The sequence below is a fragment of the Ovis canadensis genome, chromosome 1 (assembly GCF_042477335.2).
Source record: "Ovis canadensis isolate MfBH-ARS-UI-01 breed Bighorn chromosome 1, ARS-UI_OviCan_v2, whole genome shotgun sequence".
Taxonomy (NCBI): domain Eukaryota; kingdom Metazoa; phylum Chordata; class Mammalia; order Artiodactyla; family Bovidae; genus Ovis; species Ovis canadensis.
In genome coordinates, this window is record NC_091245.1 from 229,931,371 (window position 1) to 229,952,557 (window position 21,187).

Here is a 21,187-nt window from a genome sequence, read left to right on the forward strand (position 1 = left end):
CTATTCCCACACTGCTGTGAGATGAAGGGGATTGCCATGGAGTTGTAACGGGCTTCTGCCATCTCTTTTTTGTTTCTTTGTTTGTTGTGTTTTTTGTTTGTGTTGGCTGTGCCTTATGGCTTGCAGGATCTTAGTTCCCCAAACCCAGGCTCACTTCAGTGAACTGCCAGGGAGTTCTCAATCTCTTTGTATTATTTTATCATGTTATATTGATAATATCTTCATAGAGTACTTGGGTAGTTAAGCAACTTTTAAAAATAATTTGTTTTTATGAAGGAGAGATTGGTCGAGATTAAAGGAGATGGAGGGAGATGCTTGATCCGTGTCCAGGCTAACAAAGAGGTAAGAGAAAGTCTGAAGTGAGGATCTGAGGGCAGAACTTGTTGGATTCATGCATTCATTTAGTTTCATTCCTAAAACTTCCATTGTACATTAACTATATACTAGGTATTGAGTAAAGGAATATTCAGGGTTCACAGAGACATAAATACAGATTGATAGTGCAGTGAGGTGAGCAGTAAGACCTAGCTATGCTTAGTGAATCAGAAAAGTACAAAAGATAGGAGAAGCTCCCCATGGCCATCCAAGAACAAGACCTAGCTTTCTGGCCTTCCACTGTCTCCAAGTGACCACTGCATGGTTGGAAGCCAAGACTGACCCTGTGTGTGCCCTGTGCATTACATCAGGAATTGTAGGACTTCTAGCAAAGTAAGATCTGTGCTAAGGGTGGACAACAGGATCTCCTCCATAGCTAACAAAACGTTCTGAGCTCTGAAGACATGAACAACAGGATTTTAGTACCTTTACCCATCTCTCTCTACCATTACCATGCACTTACTGTGATATTTTAAATTTCTTTAACAGCTTATAGTATCTTTCATTATTAAAGACATGAAATTTTTAGTGAAAATGCTCTCTTAAAGCTATCCACACTAAAATATACATATCAATCTGTAGGCAACAAATAAGGAACAAATAAATGGATGACCAAATAAATAAAGTCAGATCCTCGTGAAGTTTGACAAAATGGGGAAAGAGAGAAAGTAACTGCTGTAGCAGATTAATATTATGATATCAACTACTCCCCCCCCCCTTACTTCCCATTTGTCCTGTGATCTCTCCCTCAACTTCAGGCAGCAGGGGGTAACTCCTTCTAAGGCCTTGGGGAAGGAAGGTCACAACAGCGAACCAAAGAGTCCATTTTCACTCAACTCTTGAGTTTCAAACCAGATTTTTTAAAATCTCTGGCACAGACAGTTGATTAAGAGGAAGAGTTTTTAAGGCTCAAAAGCTAAAACCAATGCCATTGACACTTGGTTTTAAAAGGAGACATGATGTCAGAATGAGGCATCCTTTCTCTATTAGTCTGCAAGGGCAGCCGTAACAGAATACCATGGACTAGGTACGAGATAACAGAATATTAAAGGCAGAAACTGATATTCCCACAGCTCTGGAAGCTGCAAGTCCAAGATCAAGGTGCAGCAGGGTGCCTCTCATGAGGCCTTTCTCCCTGGCCTGTGAACAGATGCCGTCTCACTGTGTCTTCACGTGGTCTTCCTTCTTTCTGTCTGTGCCTTCCTGGTGTCTCTTCCTTTTTTATATAGCTCTAATCCAATAGGCCCCACCCTTATGATCTCATTAAACACTAATTACCCCCTTAAAGGTCTTATCTTCAAATACAGTTACATTAGGGGTTAGGGCTACAAATAGGGAGAGTCACAGTTCGGTCCACAACACTTCCTTAAATTTGTTAGATGAGTTCTGTCCAAAAGAAATACAATGCAACTTAAATTTTCTAGTAGCTACATTTTTTAAAGTAAAAAGAAAAAAATGAATTGTAACACTATTTTACATTTAATTCAACATATCCAAAATAGTATTATTTCGACATGTATGTAAGCTATATTAAAAATATTAATGAGATATTTTAGAATATTTTCTTCAAATAAGTCTTTAAAATTGGTGTGCATTTTTGCTTTGCATCCATCCCATTTTGGACCAGCCACATTGTAAGAGCTCAGTAGCCATGCATGACTCGTGGATACTGTAGTGTTAGATAATCTCCAAGGAGAAGAGAGACAGTCAGATGTAAGAGAGCAAGACAGAGTAACTCAAGATAAGACTGAGGCCCCAGAGGAAGTCGGGTGGGGAGGAGTCAGGATGACTGTTAGAATCCTCAGAGTTTTGGGGATCTGAGAGCAGAGGGACCTGTGTTCACGTCTCAGGTGAGACCGGGGTAAACAGGAATGGGTAGAAGTAGCAACCAGATGTGTCTAAGACAGCCCCGCAAGGCTCCAGAATGGCACCGGAGGACGTCCAAGTTTCCCAGTGCCTAAGAGAGGTGAAGACATGGCTCAGGAAGAACCACCTCAGTCAAGATAAGGAGCTGCTGGGACTTCCCCAGTGGTCCAGGGGCTAAGACTCCTCACTCCCAAGGCAGGTTTGATCCCTGGTGAGGGAAGTAGATCCCACATGCCTCAACTAAGCGTTCATATGCCGAAACTAAAGATCCCACATGTCACAACTAAGACCTAGTGCAGCCAAACAGGTAAATGAAAATAAATTAAAAATAAACATACAGGAGAGCAGAGATAAACTGGAATTTTTAAAGAAGATGAGGAGCTGCTATAGCAGGACTGATGACTGGGGACCACAGGAGCATGGACATGAGCAGTGAATGTCAGCCTCAAGGGGCGTTTGTGAACCCGGTGCTTCACCTTGCTTGGCACCTAGAACTTAGATGCCACTCTGGGGAGACGGGAGTTGGAGTTCTGAATTCATGGAATTTACCAGACATGGCGAAAAGAACTCAGAAGTCAACTTATCTACAATCTTCTGAGCTGTATTTCCACTATCAGGCAGAATAGAAGCCTGAAGTAACAGGTTCAGTGATCACTTTTTATGTTCAGTTTTGTGAAATGAAAACATAGCTCTGGCTACTCCAGACTCTGTGCAAAGGGGAGCAGTAATTACCAAACAGGTGAAAGAGTCCCTCAAAGCGCAACCAAGGCTTTAAAGCCGTCTAGCAGGGAGGCCTCTGTTAAGGCCCAAAGCCTAGCCCAGCAGAGGGAGTGTGGGCTTAGGAGGAGCCCCAGGTCACTTTGTGGAGGTATTTTATTCTGATCATCTTTTTTTTTTTCCCCACACCTTATTTCTTCTCTATTGTCCCTGTATTGATTCCCCAGAATTAACTGTCCCTTCCTCTAAACTGGTGTTCCTGGGAGAGCAGGAAGTTAAGGCTGTGAAACTGTTGGAATTTATTGCCCTGAGGCAGAGAGGGTAGACAACAGAAAGCAAAGGACTTCACAGTTTAACTGTCAATGGATTTGTTTGGCTTCTCCAACTCTGGTTTCCAGATTCCCAGGTTTGTGGCCCTTTCTTTCTTCCCTGGCACAGATCTTGTTAAGCCTTTTTCCCAGGGCTGGACTCCTGGAGTACCAAATACACCCTTACTCTTACACTGCCCGCGAGAGCAGAGGCCTCCTTAAACTTGCCACCCAAGGCACCTCACTGCCTCGGCCCAGCCTAGGCCCTGTGGCTTTCTCCTACCAGGAAGTAAAACTGTTTCCTGCCCAGCCCCTCCTGTGGTCTGCCTTTGTGGGCAGCCTTGCTGTTCTCTTCTCAGTGCCCCAGATCTCCCTTCCACACACTCATCTCATGCAACAGTGAAGCAAACCCAAAGCAGCAGGAGGTCAGTCCTGTATATCACCCACTGGGTGGATATATATCACCCCACTTTTTTTCCTTAAGTTTTAGAATTACAGCATTTTGGACCTAGGAGAGACTTTAACGATCATGTAATTTTATGTGCCTGCTAATATTCAGGACTTTGAGACTTTATATGTGTTTATTGGTTCATTTTACTTTGGAAATTCTCAAAGGGCTATTAATTAAGGTGTTTTTGTAAGTAGCTTAGAGAGGAAAAGTCATTCCCAGGACTGTCACCTGTTGAGAAGATAGTAAAATCTGGGTCAGCTCAAAATCTGGAGCTCCCAGCAATCAGTAACATGATAATCAGAGCACTGGTAACAAGAGAGTTAAGGGCTTCCCTGGTGGCTCAGTGGTAAAAAATCCACCTGTTAATGCAGGAGGCGCAAGAGACTGGGGTTTGATCCCTGGGTTGGGAAGATCCCCTGTAGAAGGAAATGGCAACCCGCTCCAGTATTCTTGCCTGGGAAATCCCATGAACAGAGGAGCTGGTAGGCTACAGTCCATAGGTCACAAAAGAGTCAGACATGACTCAGCAACTAAACAAGAGAGTCATAACTAGACCAATCTGTAATAGAATGATTGACTTCAAGCAGATATGCCCTTAAGGATTGGATGGGACCAAAAGCAATATTAAAATAAAAAATTTGAAGGTAAATTACGAAACCCTTAGAGGACCAGTTTGAACAACACTAAAATAAGTAAAGTCAACTACTAGAGTATGTAATTCTATATCCACACTCATTAGAGACTGACAGACTGTCATTGCTAAGTGAGTCTAACATAGCATTTCCCTCTAAACACCAGCAACTGGGCTCTATATTTAACTAAGTTTCTTAATCCTGAGAAATCCATTCAAACATGACAGTAATAAGTGAGCCATTTTTAATATCTTTCTACTCTGTATATTGTGATCTAATAACATTCTGGACTTCTAACCTTCAAAGCATTTATAAGCACTTGATAAAATAGCTTTCACCATCCACCTAAGTCTAAAAATACCATTAATAACATTTTATGAGTAAGGATCTGATACAGAGACATCAGTGACTCATCATCAAGAGAGCCAAGATTTGCACCCAGTCATCTGGGTCTCCAGGCCAGTGACTACTTCATGTGGACAGCCTCACTTCTGCTGCCAAGAGATGAGTCAATTAATTAATCCAATGGCATAAACATCTTTACTAATTTGAATTTTCTCAATTAATTCTGTAAAGACTAAAGTACATCGCAATAGAAATGTTTGAGTTTATATATATATTAGATATATACGTTAAGTTTCTCAGCTGCATAAATTTATTTCCACTTATTCTGGATTTCTCAAGAAACCTCACCAGATAAATATTTTAAAGAGGTAATTTAATTCAAAACATTAGATAAAACTAGTTAAAATATAACCATAGTTAATTTTAAGAAAACATCCTTAAAGGATGGTTCAGAGAAAAATCAGCTGCAAAAGGGTCTGCCAATCTTTGTCAAGTAATGAAGTTGTGTTCATTTGTTCAGTCTTCAATTGACTTCTCTCTACTATAATTTCTAAATTATACTTCAGAAAAATAAATAGATATCTATAAAATTATTAATAATCCATCTAAAGATTATTGTTCAGATTTTACTTAATAAAACATAGTAATGGAATTTTATTTTTCTGATTCTAAGTGTACATGATGACACAGCTTCTTAAATATATTCTGCTGGTGTTTTATTTCTTTGTAGCTATCAAAAGAATTGTCGAGTTATCATATGACCTAACATAAAATTTTAAATAAAGTTGGCACTTCATTTATAATATGATGCTGGAGAGTCTGCTTCTTAACTACAAGTTCAAAGTATTATGAAATCAAATATAAAATAACATGGTCTTATTCATTAGCCATATAACAAAGATTTACTACCTTCTCTTAATGGTATATTTTTCATTCAAACCAAAGACACGTTCAGCTTAGTCATGAGAAAAGTTAAAAGATGGAAGTTCCTCTTGCCAAGAATGAACAGTATAATGAATCAAAAAAATATTGATTTAATAACAGGGACCAATGTTCAGGTGGATATGGCTAGAAATCAAATACAGGAGGGCTTCTGTTTATGGGGAGAGCTGCAACTTCTCTCTCTTATTTAGCATCAAGCTTTATGCTAATACAAAAATGTAAAAGAGCAAGCCAAATGGTGGCAAGGAAGTCTGTTGGACATAAAATAGCATTGTGTTTTTCATTTTGAAATCAGTGCAAAAATGAAGAGCTAAAAACTTTTATCAATTAACTCAAGCGAGGATACTTGAAAGATCAAAAGGAGAATCAGTTCCGAGAAGTAAATTGGGAACTCTAGATTTTTTTTTTAAGGCATCTCTATCAATGAATAAAAAGTAGGCTTTCTGTGATTATAGTTTCAGTGTAACTGTAAAATGTTATCATTCAAGGAGCAGGGTTTCCCTTGGCTGTAAGTACAGAAAGTCACTGTGTCACTCTGGCCAAGTAAATGTATGTATCTACATCGAATTTTGCTTTTCTGTAAAATGCTGGTCTCCCCAGAAGCTGCTGGAGGAATGTATTAGGCAGTAATTGTAAAAGGCTTTGTCATCCTGATATACAAGTTGCATACTAAGTAAAAATGATTACAAATGAAGTATCCTTCAAAAAAAATTTAAGGGATAAACAAAACTACTTTGGGGTTCCGCCAAATGATAGTTTTCCCTGGGTTGGGAAAATCCTCTGGAGGAGGGCATGGCAATCCACTCCAGTATTCTTGCCTGGAAAAGCCTGGAAAAGAGGAGCCTGGCAGGCTACAGTCCATGGGGTCGCAAAAAGTCGGACACGACTGAAGTGACTTAGCACACATGTTCACACGCAAGAATGATGGCGACTTAGAGAGAAACTTTGACTCAAATTTTCTTGAGCAGCCAGGGACTCAGCGGAGGAAGCTCTTCTTCAGCCATTTTTAGAGAATCCTTAGAAAAGACAAAATGGGAAGGAAGTTATTCATATCCCAATAGTGATGTTTTCTGCTAAGGCCAGTGCATATTCATATATATTTATATAAAAATACGTTTTTTAAAAGACTATATTTTAAGTAAGACTGTATTTTTAAACTTTTCTGGAAAATCACCTTCATTCTCTAAGTGATTTTGCTGGTTTTGACTACATTCAGTTCAGTTCAGTTCAGTTCAGTCGCTCAGTTGTGTCCAACTCTTTGTGACCCCATGAATTGCAGCACGCCAGGCCTCCCTGTCCATCACCAACTCCCGGAGTTCACTCAGACTCACGTCCATCGAATCAGTGATGCCATCCAGGCATCTCATCCTCTGTCGTACCCTTCTCCTCCTGCCCCCAATCCCTCCCAACATCAGAGTCTTTTCCAATGAGTCAACTCTTCTCATGAGGTGGCCAAATTAGTTCAGTTAAGTTAGGATCATTACCCTACTAGGAATATCAATATTAATTAAATTAGTGAGAAAGGTCTACAAGATAGGTTGGGATGGAAGGAGCATGGACTCTGGAGTCGGGCAGACCTGGGTTGGAAAACTGGCTCTGGTGCTTGCTAGCTTTGGACAAACTACGTCTGTAATGACAGACTTGTCTGTAAAACAAATACTGTAACAATACCTCCCTCTTAGGGCTGCTGTGAGGGTTAGATGAGATTACATTCGAAAAATACCTTGCATATTCAGAGCCTGGCTGTCCATTACGCACTTGTAAACAATAACGATTTTCGTTCTGAATCCTGTACTTAAATGTGCACCTAAATGATCCTGTCTGAGATCGTCTTGTCCAGAGGTTCATTAGCAGTTTTACAGGATGGAAGCAGGTCAAGATTTCCTAACTCCAAGTGCTATAGAAAACTCTTAAGGGATAATTATTCTTTTCGTGATCAGTTTCAAGGTTCTACTAGTACTTAATGAATTTTATACAGGATACCCATTTAATAAGTTTTTCAAAGCAAATGTTATTTGCATGTAAATTCCAGAAAAACATCTACTTCTATTTCATTGACTATACAAAAGGCTTTGACTCTGTGGATCACAACAAACTGTGGAAAATTCTTAAAGAGATGGGAATAGCAAACCATATTATCTGTCTCCTGAGAAACCTGTATGCATGTCAAGAAGCAACAATTAGAACCTTCCATAGAACAGCTGACTGGTTCAAAATTGGGAAAGGGGTATGTCAAGACCGTATATTGTCACCTTGTTTATTTAACTTACATGCAGAATTGTTGTTGTTCAGTTGCCCAGTCTTGTCTAACTCTCTGTGACCCCATGGACTTCAGCATGCCTGGCCTTCCTGTCCCTCACCATCTCCTGAAGATTGCCCAAGTTCATGTCCATTGTTTCAGTGGTGCCATCCAGCCATCTTGTCCTCTGCTGCCCTCTTCTCCTTCTGCCTTCAGTCTTTCCCAGCATCAGGAACTTTTCCAAAGAGTCAGCTGTTCGTATCAGCTGACCGAAAATACTGGAGTTTCAGCTTCAGCATCAGTCCTTCCAGTGAGTTTTAAGGGTTGATTTCGCTTAAGATTGACAGGTCTGATCTCCTAAGTGTCCAAGGGATTCTCAAAAGTCTTTTGTTGGATAGCATCACTGGGTCAATGGACTTGGGTGAACTCTGGAGATGGTGAGAGACAAGGAGGCTTAGCGTGCTGCAGTCCATGGGGTGGCAAAGATTCCCACATAACTTAGCAAGTGAACAAGAACAACATGTAAATATATACACATATAATAAATACACACATATATATGTTTATTATTCTTTTTTGATAGAAAACCACTGACAGCCTGTAGGATATGTACTGTATTTTCAGGATGTTAGGGATGAGACATTTGAACTCTCACCCAGTCTAACAACTTCTCTTTACCAATGAGGAAACTGAGGTCCAGAGAGTTTGAAAAACTTGTCAAAAATAACACAGTGCTAGAATTATGAATAAAACTCATGTCCCTTGACTATCAATCCAATTATTTTAGTGCTTTTATTTTTTAGTTATTTTTTTATGTTTATTGAGATGTGATTTACATATCATTCACCAATTTCAAGTATGTAAATTGATGATTTCTGACAAATGCATACAGTCCACATGTCTACCATAATAGATATAATCATAAACATACCACTCACCATTCTTAAACTATTTGCCATATCCTCTAGTATTTTGCAAGTAAAGAATGCATGTTTATGATTATTAATTCTTTTTTTACAATTTTAAAGTTATAGTGTATATAAAATAAAATATAAGTATACTATATACCTATTCCATTCCCCACAGTCAGCTCTCAAAAACTATTGGGAAGTCTCAAACAAATACTTTACATCTTCTTAAGATAAATGATACTATATTATATATTTTAATTAGAAATGTCAGCTACAAATTGGAGCTTACCAAGTGCATTTGCCGTCTGCCTCTGAGGAGATTGAATCCTGGGCTCTGCAGCTATTGACCTTCAACATACCCTGAAGGGAGTTAGGGTAGAGAATGAGGCACTTTGTGCTCCAGGGAAACTGGGGGAACAGGTCTTTAGATAGTTAGATATTTTTAGAAACTGATTTCATGATCCCAATCCTTGCATCTCCTCATATCTAAAAAACCTTCATGGTGACATCAGCTCCTTGTGACTAGCAGAAAATCTTTTGTAAGATTAGTGCTTGGTTGAATGTGACTCCCCCTTCACCAAAATCACATATATAGACCTTCCCCCAGTACCTTTTTGGAGCAGTTTCTCAGCTCTCTGAGGTGCTGTCTCCCAGGCTGCAGTCCTCATTTTGCCCCAAATAAAACTTGACTCGTAACTCTCACGTTGTGCATCTTTTTTAAGTCAACAGAAATTTGATTATATTATCTATTATAGATATACACATACACCATAGATAGATAAATATTTTGCTCTATTAGTACTAAATATGTATAGCTTCCTAAAGAGTGACACAGAATCTCTCATTTATGTCTTTTCTATGCTCCCATAGTCCGGAAACTTATTTTCCCTATCTTTCTTTGTCTAAAAAACCCTCAGTTTTAGTTAGTTTTGATTTTATATACAAAGAGGCACACTGTGCTTAATTATAAAATAATATTTAGTGATTTTTTCTTTTGTCTCTTTAATTCCTAAACTACTCTACTTTCTATAATCTTATTTTCAGAGAGTATTTTATTATTCTTTATATTCCCAAATCTAGAACTATTGGCAAAATAAACACTTGGGGTTTTTTTTTCTAGTTATATTGAAGTATGCAGCATAATGATTTGACTTGCACACATCATAAAGTTATTATCAAATAAGCTTAGTGAAAATCCATCATGTCATATAGATACAAAATTAAAGAAATAGAAAAAAATTTTTCTTAGTGCCTTTAAATGAAACTTAAAAGACAATATAACACACTGCTGCTTTTCAAACTAAAGTTCCTGATCAGAGATTTTAAATGTCTCCTTGGCAGGCAGTATATGTGATACATCTTTCTGTTCACACTGGGCCTAGCTGAGTTATTTAGAATAGTGAGTGCTCAATACAAAAACTAATGGATCTTTCTTAAGGTTATTAGCGTGTGTGACTTTTTCTCTTTTGAAGGGGAGGAATAGTTCAACGAAATTGAATTTTGCTGTATATAATGGTCAGAAATGACATCAAATTTATGATGACATAAGCAAATGAATAATGGAAACGTTGTCTGGAATTTTTCAAAATTACCTGGCTACTGAAACCAAGCAGGACCCAGCGGGGCTCCTGGGCATGGAAGCCTTTCTGTCTCCCATTTCTTGTTTGTAGGGAATGGATTTTAGCCTTCATGATCTTCTTTGAATTCCAAAGGTCAGATTTGAACAGTTGTTAATCAAGGGAGAAGGAAACAGCAACCCACTCCAGTATTCACGCCTGGAAAATCCCATGGACCGAGGAGCCTGGTGGGCTACAATCCATGGGGTCGCAAAGAGTTGGACATGACCAAGCGACTCCTGTGTGTGTGTATGTGTAAATTAAGGGAGGAGCAGCCAAGAAACCACCTGAGAAGATTAAAGGAACCTCATCAGAGGTTCAGAAAATCTCATCAAAATTAGGAGACCAGCTGAGATGAGATTAGAGTGCTAGCCTTGCACACACATCTTAATCTTATCAGCCACCCCACCATTGAACTCTTACCATTAAGGGACTTCCCTGATGGCTCAGATGGTACAGTGTTTGCCCATAACACAGGAGACCTGGGTTCGATCCCTTTACTATAAAACTCCTCATCAAATCCTCCTGGGTTGAAAAACAATGGCTTCCCTGATGGCCCAGAAGTTAAAGCGTCTGCCTGCAATGCAGGAGACCTGGGTTCGATCCCTGGGTCAGGAAGATCCCCTGGAGAAGGAAATGGCAACCCACTCCAGTATTCTTGCCTGGAGAATCTCACAGATGGAGGAGCCTGGTAGAGGGACACAGGAGCCCTCTATGTTTCCCCCTTTGCCTGGCAAAGCTATTCTTTTGTACTTCACCCAAAACTCTGTCTCAAGATTTGATTTGGCACTGCTATACAGAGGTCAAGCTTTTGGTATCACTACTAGTATGGATGATACTTAAAGTCCCTTTTTTCTAAATAATGAAGATTGGGAATTCCCTGGCAGTCCAGTGGTTAAGATTCCATACTTCCAGTGCATGGAGCATGGGTTCCCCTGCTCAGGGCACTAAGATCCCGCATGCCTTGCGGTACTGCCAGAAATAAAGAAAAAGCGAAGATTATGTTTTTGTACTTAACCCTTTGCCTACAGATTTCAAATTTCTTTCCTTATCTGCATTGAGTCTTGGTCTGTATCTCTCTGAGGTCATGCATCTTGATGAAAACTGGAAAATAAGGAGACCATTAAAATGTTGATACAATCACAGAATAAATGAACAAATAAGCATACAGTTGTAATCAGTTCTAGAAGTTATGCCTATTGACTTACATCACAGTATTGTATTTACATGGTAAATTTACATAGAAAAACCATTCCAACCTTTGCAGTATTGCACAGCCACTAGAATCCATGATCTTGAAGATAATGTGAAAACATGGGGGGAAATGTTTGTATTCCAATATTTCACTAGGAAATCAGTATTCATTGTCAGATAATTTTATAGAAGAGAATTCTGCCTAGAAAAGGAGCGAAAAGGAAATACGCCAAAATAGTAACAGTGTCTATGTTAAGGAGGTGTCAAGCAGTCTCTGTGCTTCTTTCTTATGTCTAGTTGTATTATATCTGTAACAAAACAAATTTACAAGAGCAAAGAAAATGAGTTCTATAAAAGAAAGTATAGTAACTATCTGTTACACATGGCAGCCTTAAATCTTCTGAAAAACCACCCTACATCTTATATTAACAGTTCCCCACATTGTTTTATCCCCAAATTCTATCCCAGAGTAAATTCTAAAATTAAACATTTGTAATCTCCCTAGCCTCTGACTTTAAGGTGAGGTCCTATACCTTGGTTTCTGCCTCTCAGTTGCGCCTGTCAGGAAATACCTATAGAGCAGGCAGGGTCCAGACATCCATTCCGCTGGCACAAATTGGCTTCAGTGTCACGGTTCTGGGGTCAGCAGTGGGAACAGTATCTTCCCCATTGCAAAAAATACTACTGGGTTCTGGGACTGCTGGTACTTGGCCTCAAACCTGTTCCTCCACCCTTTCCAATGATTATCTGAGCTTTCTAATCTCCCTTCATAAATCCCTTCTCGTTTAAATAACCCAGACTCAATTCTTTGTCTACACTTAAGAATAGTAACAGTTAGAGGAGGCTAACAAAAATAGAGTTCACCTGAGAAAAGAATAAGCATGGGGTGACATAATTAAAGACAAAATTATTCTGAACTTCAAAAGAACATTATGATCAGACTTCCCTGGCGGTCCACTGGTTAAGACTTCTATTCCCTGTGCAGGGGGCACAGGTTTGATCCCTGGTCAGGGAACTAATATCCCACATGCTACACAGAATGACCAAAAAAAAAAACAAACATTGAGATCAAATAAAAGTCCTTTGCAGCAGATAAAAGTCATGAGTGGCATTTCTGGGCAGAGCATCTAAGCATTTGTGTGAGAACCTGCAGCTCTCTCTTCTGCTGCAGCAGCCATGGGATCTCATGTTCTAATAATGCAACAACAAGATATTGGATTCCCTATCAGTCCAGGTACTTAAGAGATTGTGTGGAAGAGAGCCCGCCGCTGACCGAGAGAGCACGGTTAACATGAGCAAAAAATAAAATTGTTAGGTGAGGCCACTGAGATTTGAGAGTTAATTTGTTATCATGACATAGATAGCCTAGCCTAACCAAAGCCTGATTAATGCACAGTGGTATCAAAAATGGGATATATTCAGTGATCAAAATAAATATATAAATTTGAAAGTCTTATAGGATTATAAAACATTTTAATCTAATACAAGCAAAGCATGGATTAAGGGTTCAATGTCATTTTTTATCAAGTAAAGCTACCTGGGTTTCCTTGAAAGTAATAACAAGAGAAATGTAGCACATTGTAAAAACATCTAAATATTTAATGATCTTAAAAACAACAAATAGGTTATGCATTTCAATTCTCACATTATAAAAAAATAGAATTTGTGATGCGTGTTAATTTTATTAAAATATCCTTCCCAAAGCAGTATGAAATAATAAAAAAGCAAATCACATTTACTTATTGTGAAATTCTGATGATCTGTAAAGAGAAGTATGAGAAAATTGCTAGCAGGATTTATTGAAACTGCTTTGGGCAAAACTAAGAGACGTGAACGCAACACTCACTGGGACAGATTCATCAATGTCTGCTTGCTTTTGCAGTCCTTTTCATTTCCAAATGTCTGTTTCAGCCTCTACAAAAGTAGTTTTTCTTTTTTTTTTTTTTTTTTGCTCAGTAGTAACTGACCTTTATTTCATAAAATGTGTACTCTTCTTTCACCTGAAATAGCCACTGACAAGGTTATTTTCTATCTGTCTGTTATAATCAGCACTGTCCTGTCTGCACTGCGTGACCTGGGCCACTGGGCCAACACTGGCAGAGGAAATCATCATCACTGTTCTGTTGTTTGGATATTACCAGTGTTCAAACGCCTTGATAAATGATCCTTTACCATTTCTTAAAGACTAAAGAGGTTTTGAAAGAGTTGGCTTTGTTTTGTTTTGTCTATAGTGTTGTGGTTGTTCAGTTGCTAAGTCGTGTCCAACTCTTTGCAACCCCATGGACTGCAGCATGCCAGGCCTCCCTCTCCCTCACTGTCTTCCAGAATTTGCCCAAGTTGATGTCTATTAAATCAGTGATGCAATCCAACCATCTCATCCTCTATAGCCCCCTTCTCCTCCTCCCACCTTCAATCTTTCCCAGCATCAGGGTCTTTTCCAATAAGTCAATAGTACAGAAGAGCCAATGAGAAAAAATGGGTTTAAAATAGGAGAGATTTCTACTGGACATAAAGAACTTCCAGACTACTAGAATAAAATGATACTGGAATGGGTTATTGAGGGAGACTGCCTGGTCTTTTGTCAGTCACATCATTAAGAAAGACTAACTTTTTAATAAAAGAAAAAATAAACCAATGGGACCTAATCAAACTTATAAGCTTTTGTACAGCAAAGGAAACTATAAGCAAAATGAAAAGACAACCTAAGGACTGGGTGAAAATATTTGCAAATGATGCAGTCAACAAGGGTTTAATTTCTAAAATATGCAAATAGATCATACAACTCAATAACAAAAAAAAAAATCAAAAAATGGGCAGAAGACCAAAATAGACATTTCTCCAAAGAAGACATACAGATGGCCAACAGGCACGTGAAAAGATGCTCAGCAATGCTAATTATTAGAGAAATGTATATCAGAACTACAATGAGATAGCACCTCACACTGGACAGAATGGTCATCATTAAAAGTAAACAAATAATAAATGTCAGAGAGAGTACAGAAGAAAGGAAACAGTCTTACATCCTTGGTGGGAATGTAAATTGGTGCAGCCACAATGGAAAATGATATAGATATTCCTCAAAAAACAGAGTTTCCATATGATCCTGCAATCCCACTTCTGCGCATATCCCAGAGAAAACTATAATTCAAAACAACACACGCACCTCAGTGTTCATAACAGCACTATTTACAATAGTGAAGACATGGAGGCAACCTAACTGTCCACTGACAGATGAATGAATAAAGAAGATGTGGTACATATATGCAATGGAATACTCAGTTCAGTTCAGCGACACCATGAATCACAGCACACCAGGCCTCCGTGTCCATCACCAATTCCCGGAGTCCACCCAAACCCATGTCCGTTGAGTCAGTGATGCCATCCAACCATCTCATCTTCTGTCGTCCCCTTCTCCTCCTGCCCTCAATCTTTCCCAGCATCAGGGTCTTTTCAAATGAGTCAGCTCTTCGCATGAGGTGGCCAAAGTATTGGAGTTTCAGCTTTAGCATCAGTCCTTCCAATGAACACCCAGGATTGATCTCCTTTAGGATGGACTGGTTGGATCTCCTTGCAGTCCAGGGACTCTCAAGAGTCTTCTCCAACACCACAGTTCAAAAGCATCAATTCTTCGGCGCTCAGCCTTCTTCACAGTCCAACTCTCACATCCATACATGACCACAGGAAAAACCATAGCCTTGACTAGATGAAACTTTGTTGGCAAAGTAATATCTCTGCTTTTTAATATGCTATCTAGGTCAGTCATAACTTTCCTTCCAAGGAATAAGCGTCTTTTAATTTCATGGCTGCAGTCACCATCTGCAGTGATTTTGGAGCCCAGAAAAATAAAGTCAGCCACTATTTCCACTGTTACCCCATCTATTTCCCATGAAGTGATGGGACCAGATGCCATGATCTTAGTTTTCTGAACGCTGAGCTTTAAGCCAACTTTTTCACTCTCCTCTTTCACTTTCATCAAGAGGCTCTTTAGTTCTTGAGAGCAATATTGATTGCTTGTGCAATCTTGATTCCAGCTTGTGCTTCCTCCAGCCCAGCATTTCTCAGGAAGTACTCTGCATGTAAGTTAAATAAGCAGAGTGACAATATACAACCTTGATGTACTCTTTTTCCTATTTGGAACCAGTCTGTTGTTCCATGTCCAGTTCTAACTGTTGCTTCCTGACCTGCATACAGATTTCTCAAGAGGCAGGTCAGGTGGTCTGGTATTCCCATCTCTTTCAGAATTTTCCACAGTTTATTGTGATCCACACAGTCAAAGGCTTTGGCATAGTCAATAAAGCAGAAATAGATGCTTTTCTGGAACTCTCTTGCTTTTTCCATGATCCAGCGGATGTTGGCAATTGGATCTCTGGTTCCTCTGCCTTTTCTAAAACCAGCTTGGGCTGCTGGAAGTCCATGGTTCATATTGCTGAAGCCTGGCTTGAAGAATTTTGAGCATTACTTTACTACCGTGGGAGATGAGTGCAATTGTGCGGTAGTTTGAGCATTCTTTAGCATTGCCTTTCTTTAGGATTGAAATGAAAACTGACCTTTTCCATTCCTGTGGCCACTGCTGAGTTTTCCAAATTTGCTGGCATATTGAGTGCAGCACTTTCACAGCATTACTTTTAGGATTTGAAAGGGCTCAACTGGAATTCCATCACCTCCACTAGCTTTGTTCACAGTGATGCTTCCTAAGGCCCACTTGACTTCACATTCCAGGATGTCTGACTCTAGGTGAGTGATCACACCATCGTGATTATCTGGGTCATGAAGATCTTTTTTGTACAGTTCTTCTGTGTATTCTTGCCACCTCTTCTTAATATCTTCTGCTTCTGTGAGGTCCATACCATTTCTGTCCTTTATCGAGCCCATCTTTGCATGAAATGTTCCCTTGGTATCTCTAATTTTCTTGAAGAGATGTGTGGGTGCCGTCCTGATCGGCCCTCTAGCAGCTTCCTGCGCCCGGAACCACAGCGCAGAGGCTCACCCGCAGCCCGTCAGCCGCACATGTCCCCAGAGTCAGGCCTAAGGCGGGCAGCGGCTCCACGTGGCCGGGCTGGGCTCGGCGGCGTCCCCATGATCGCGGCCGGCTGGCGGGACGGCTCCGGCCAGTAGAAGTACCGGCTGGTGGTGGTCGGTGGAGGCAGTGTGGGCAAATCGGCGCTCACCATCCAGTTCATCCGGAAAAGGAGCAGTGGCTGCTTGGGTGCAGGAAGGCCGAGAGGAGCTACTCCACATTCAAGATCAGTAGGGGGGGTGGTGAGGAGATACCCCTCATCCAAGAGTTATCATATAACCTAGCAATTATATGGAAGAGAAATAAAGTATATATTCATACAGGTATACACTGAAGAGAAATGAAAACATATAGTCATATAAAAACTCGTATACAAATGTTCATAACAATATTATTCATAAAAGATAAAAAGTGAAACAGTCCACATGTCCATTAACGGATGCGTGCTTAAACAAAACGTGGTATATACATGCAATGAAATATCATTTTGCCATAAAGAGGAATCAAATACTATTACATGCTACAACATGGATGACCTTGAAAACATAATGCAAGTAAAAGAAGCTAAACACAATTGGCTATATCATTCAGTTTATATTAGACACAAATCCATAGATATTGAAACTAGACAATTTTTTTGCCGAGGACTGGAGAGAGGGACAAGGAGAATGACTGCCAACAGGTACAGGGCTTCTTTTGGGGGTGGTGGAAATGTTCCGGAATTAGTGGTAATGGTTGTATCCATTGTGAACTGCTCAAAACCAATGAATTATACACTTTTAAAATAGTAACACATTATATACATCCTATCTCAGTTTTCAAAAACACCAATGAAAAAAGACAAAAAAGTTAAGTAGATCATGATCTCCCACTAGTTGAACCATGCAATAGCTTCCTATAGTACTCAGATAAAATTCAGTCTCCTCACCCAGTCCCACAAGGTCCTATATGACGTCATCCCTACCTCGCTCTCTTATCTCATACCCCATCACTCCCCATCTCTTAGTTACATTCCATTCTGGGCTCACTGGCCCTCCCACTGCTGACTTTACACCAAACCCTCCTCCTACTTCGAGCATTCTTTGCCTGGGGCTTCTCATGGCTGCCTCTTCCTTGTCACGGAGGTCACACATCAATTTCACCTCTTTAGAGAGGCCTCCCTCAGCATCCCCATCACTATCTATCATATCACCAGGTATTATTTTCTTCATAGCTTGTATCGCTGTCTGAAATTGTTTGTTTATACACCCATTCTCTGAGAGCAGAGATTTTTTCTACCTTGTTCACTTATATCAGCGAAGCACTAAGAATAGTGCCTGGCAGAGTAGATGCTCAAAAGTTACATTTGAATGGGACCTAGTTTGTGAACATTGGAAATTTAGATATTTTGATGGTACTTGGGGTGCTGAGAGCTTCAGCTGATTTTTGAATGAGGGCCTCAGAAACTCCATTCCTGAATACATGGAGGCTGCATATAAAGCCTCCAGGGAGAGTGGTAAGAAACAGGAGGGGTGGGGTTTCCTCACCATCATTTCCAAATTACCAAAGACAAAATTTTATGGTTGTGGAAACCATGAGTTTAAAAACTGCACAAAGTTTATGAAATCGGCTGTATAAATCTTGCCACGTAATTCGTGATTCTGCGTGTTCTCAGAGAGAGTTGAGGCACACACACTCTTGATCTTGGGGCACTGGAGGAGATCAAAGGGAGCACAGCCACAAGGCAGCACAGTGGGGCGTCTCTGAGATTGCAGGGCTGCTCCGGGCTCATGCTTTGTTCCTGGGAAGGGGCAGTGATAAAGAACAGAGCCCCTGGGGAATACAGAACACAAGGCATATCTGCTTGGGGGCCCAGGAAGAGGGTAAGCTGGGCGAGCCGGGTGGCATGACAGTAACTGAGAGTGGAATCGAGGAGCAACCCAGAATATGCCTGTGTTGGGAGGGAGGGGGATGTCAGGGCAGTGGGGCCCACAGGGCTGACACTGGAGGGCAAATGAGGCTGCCAGGAGCATCGAGACAGCCTCTGTAGCAGACACCCTACTGTTCTGTGAAGGTCCTGAGGCCTGGAGTTTCCATATCTTGCTAATGAAGACTGAACCACAAGTGGCTGTTTCACGTTTCATCAGTACAACAGAGAAATGTGATTACACATATAACATAGAGAACAGTGCTCATACTCCCTTATCCAAATGAGGAAAATATCCTTTTTTTTTTCTGAGATAATCCATGAATCATATATCTGGAATCATTAAGTAGAAGCAACATTAGGGGGAGAACCATCTGCCACTGTATATTTTAGTGAATTTGATCAGGAGGTGAAAGCTGCCTCTAAACTAAGCCAGGAAAAAGAATGTAGAGATAATTTAGGTTTGGATTATCAAAGGGAGGAGAAAAGGTTACTGAGGTAGGAAAGAAAACCTTGGAGGACTGACAAAGTGAGAGGGTGCAAAGAAATCAAAGGGTGGTTTAGAAACAATAGCCAGTATTATGAAATGGAAAGAGTAGACTTTTAAGCTTAAAAAGTTAAGGCTTAAAACATTTTAATAAAAAAAAGGTAAGGCTTTATTTTAAATCAGTTTGAACATTTACATGGAAAGTATTGAAAGTAACTGAAAGTGATTTTAAGGAAGTTTAAATATGAGAAATTAAGCAAAACACGATTTGGCTCAGCTTGCCCTGACCCGCTGAGGTCACATCCAGGGATGACTTCGATCGTGAATTGGACGCATGTCTGGTTCTAAGAACCTGGGCTTCCCTGCAATGCAAGAGACCTAGGTTTGATCCTGGGTGGGGAAGATCTCCTAGAGAAGGGAATGGCTACCCAGTCCAGTATTATTGCCTGGAGAATTCCGTGGACAGAGAAGCCTGGCAGGCTACAGTCCATGGGGTCACAAAGAGACAGCCGCAACTAACACTTTACTTTCAGGTTCTAAGAAAGAACCTGCTGCTGGCTTGCAGAGATCTGAAATTTCCAGAACAGCCTGCTAGATGGCCTCCACTGTCAAGCCATCCTGCACACTCCATTGCCCAACTAATCTGCCCAAAGCTGGACTTTAATCACTCTAAAGCCTTCACTGTCTTCCCATGTCTTACAAAATCTACCCTGAACTCTGCCAGGATCTCTAGCCCCACCCTACCTATTCAATCGTTGCTTTTAGTTGTCTCCAGGACACACCCCTCTCAGGCTTGTCTCTTCACTTGTCCTACCTCTGAGTCTTTGCCCAAGATGCTGCCTGTGTGTGAAATGTACGCTGTCTCCCATCTGCTTAGCCAGATGCCTTCCTTCTGTCCAGGTGCAGCTGGTGTTTCAATTGCACCATGAGTCTTTCCCTGAACTCCTGAAATACAATGGCTCAGTTGCATGCTGCTGTATATTATTCATTATTTTTATTTTTTATTTATTTTATTTATTTGGCAGCACCGAGTCCCAGTTGTAGCACATGGAATCTTTAGTTGCAGCATGTGGGGTCTAGTTCCCTGATCTGGGATCGAACCTGGACCCTCTGCACTGAGAGCTCAGAGTCCTACTCACTGGATTACCTGGGAAGTCCCTTATTTATTATTCTTATACATATATTAGCAACAGGAACTAGGGGAAAGAGAAGAGAGGAATTAATAACAGAGGGGAGTGAATTCCCCATTTTAGATATCCTGATTTGGAGGTGGGTGTTAGTAAAGGATAAGCACAGAAGAGTGATCCCAGAGGCTTTGGTGCAGGAAAGGAAGCAGGGTCAGGTGCAACACGCACCTTGCCATTCCTGTCACTTGGCAATAACCTCTCCAGTTTTAAGTTCAGCCTCATGAGGAATGAGAAATTTATCTGGCTGCTCCACAGAATGGAAGCTTACCATGCAAATTCTTGGGTTCCCTCCCATCTACTGAATCAGAATCTCTGAGGGTGGGACCCAACAAAGTTCTGATCACACTCAAGGGAATTCGGCATGGTTATGTTAGAGAACCAGTGCTTTAGAGTACAAAAGCTTGAAAATTACTTGTTTTTTGGAATGGAACAGACAAAACATAAAGTGGCCCTTTCTTGTGGGGCCATCACCTTATGAACATGAATTCCTGCCCAGTGCCATTGTAAACAGGCAGCACACCAAACAGAACGCCCAGGCACCACGCTGCCGGGGCAACTGTCCACCTGGTCACCTCATTCAGGCAGCTGACCGCAACTGTTGTTTGCATCCACTCAGCCCTGATGGCTGTCTATAACAATACAGGGATTCTTTCACTTGGGACTTAATAAAAACAATAGAAAGACTAACTGAAACCGAGTGAATCACAGTCAGAGAAAACGCATGCCTTTCATTAATTATACCCACACCTAACACTACAGGACAGACACTGCGCAGTGGGGTTCTGGTATCCTGCCTTCACTAAAGAAGTGGTGGGCATTCTTAGGCAACTCTCAGGAAATGTTTCTGTTCTAAACTGGATTTCACTTCTTACATTGTCCGGGCTGTACCAGTCCTCCTCTGAATAATTGACTTTGTTTTTGCCACATACTTGTTTGCCCAGGAACAACAGCCACTTGACAAGTCCTTTAACAGAGTTTACAGAATCTGTATCGG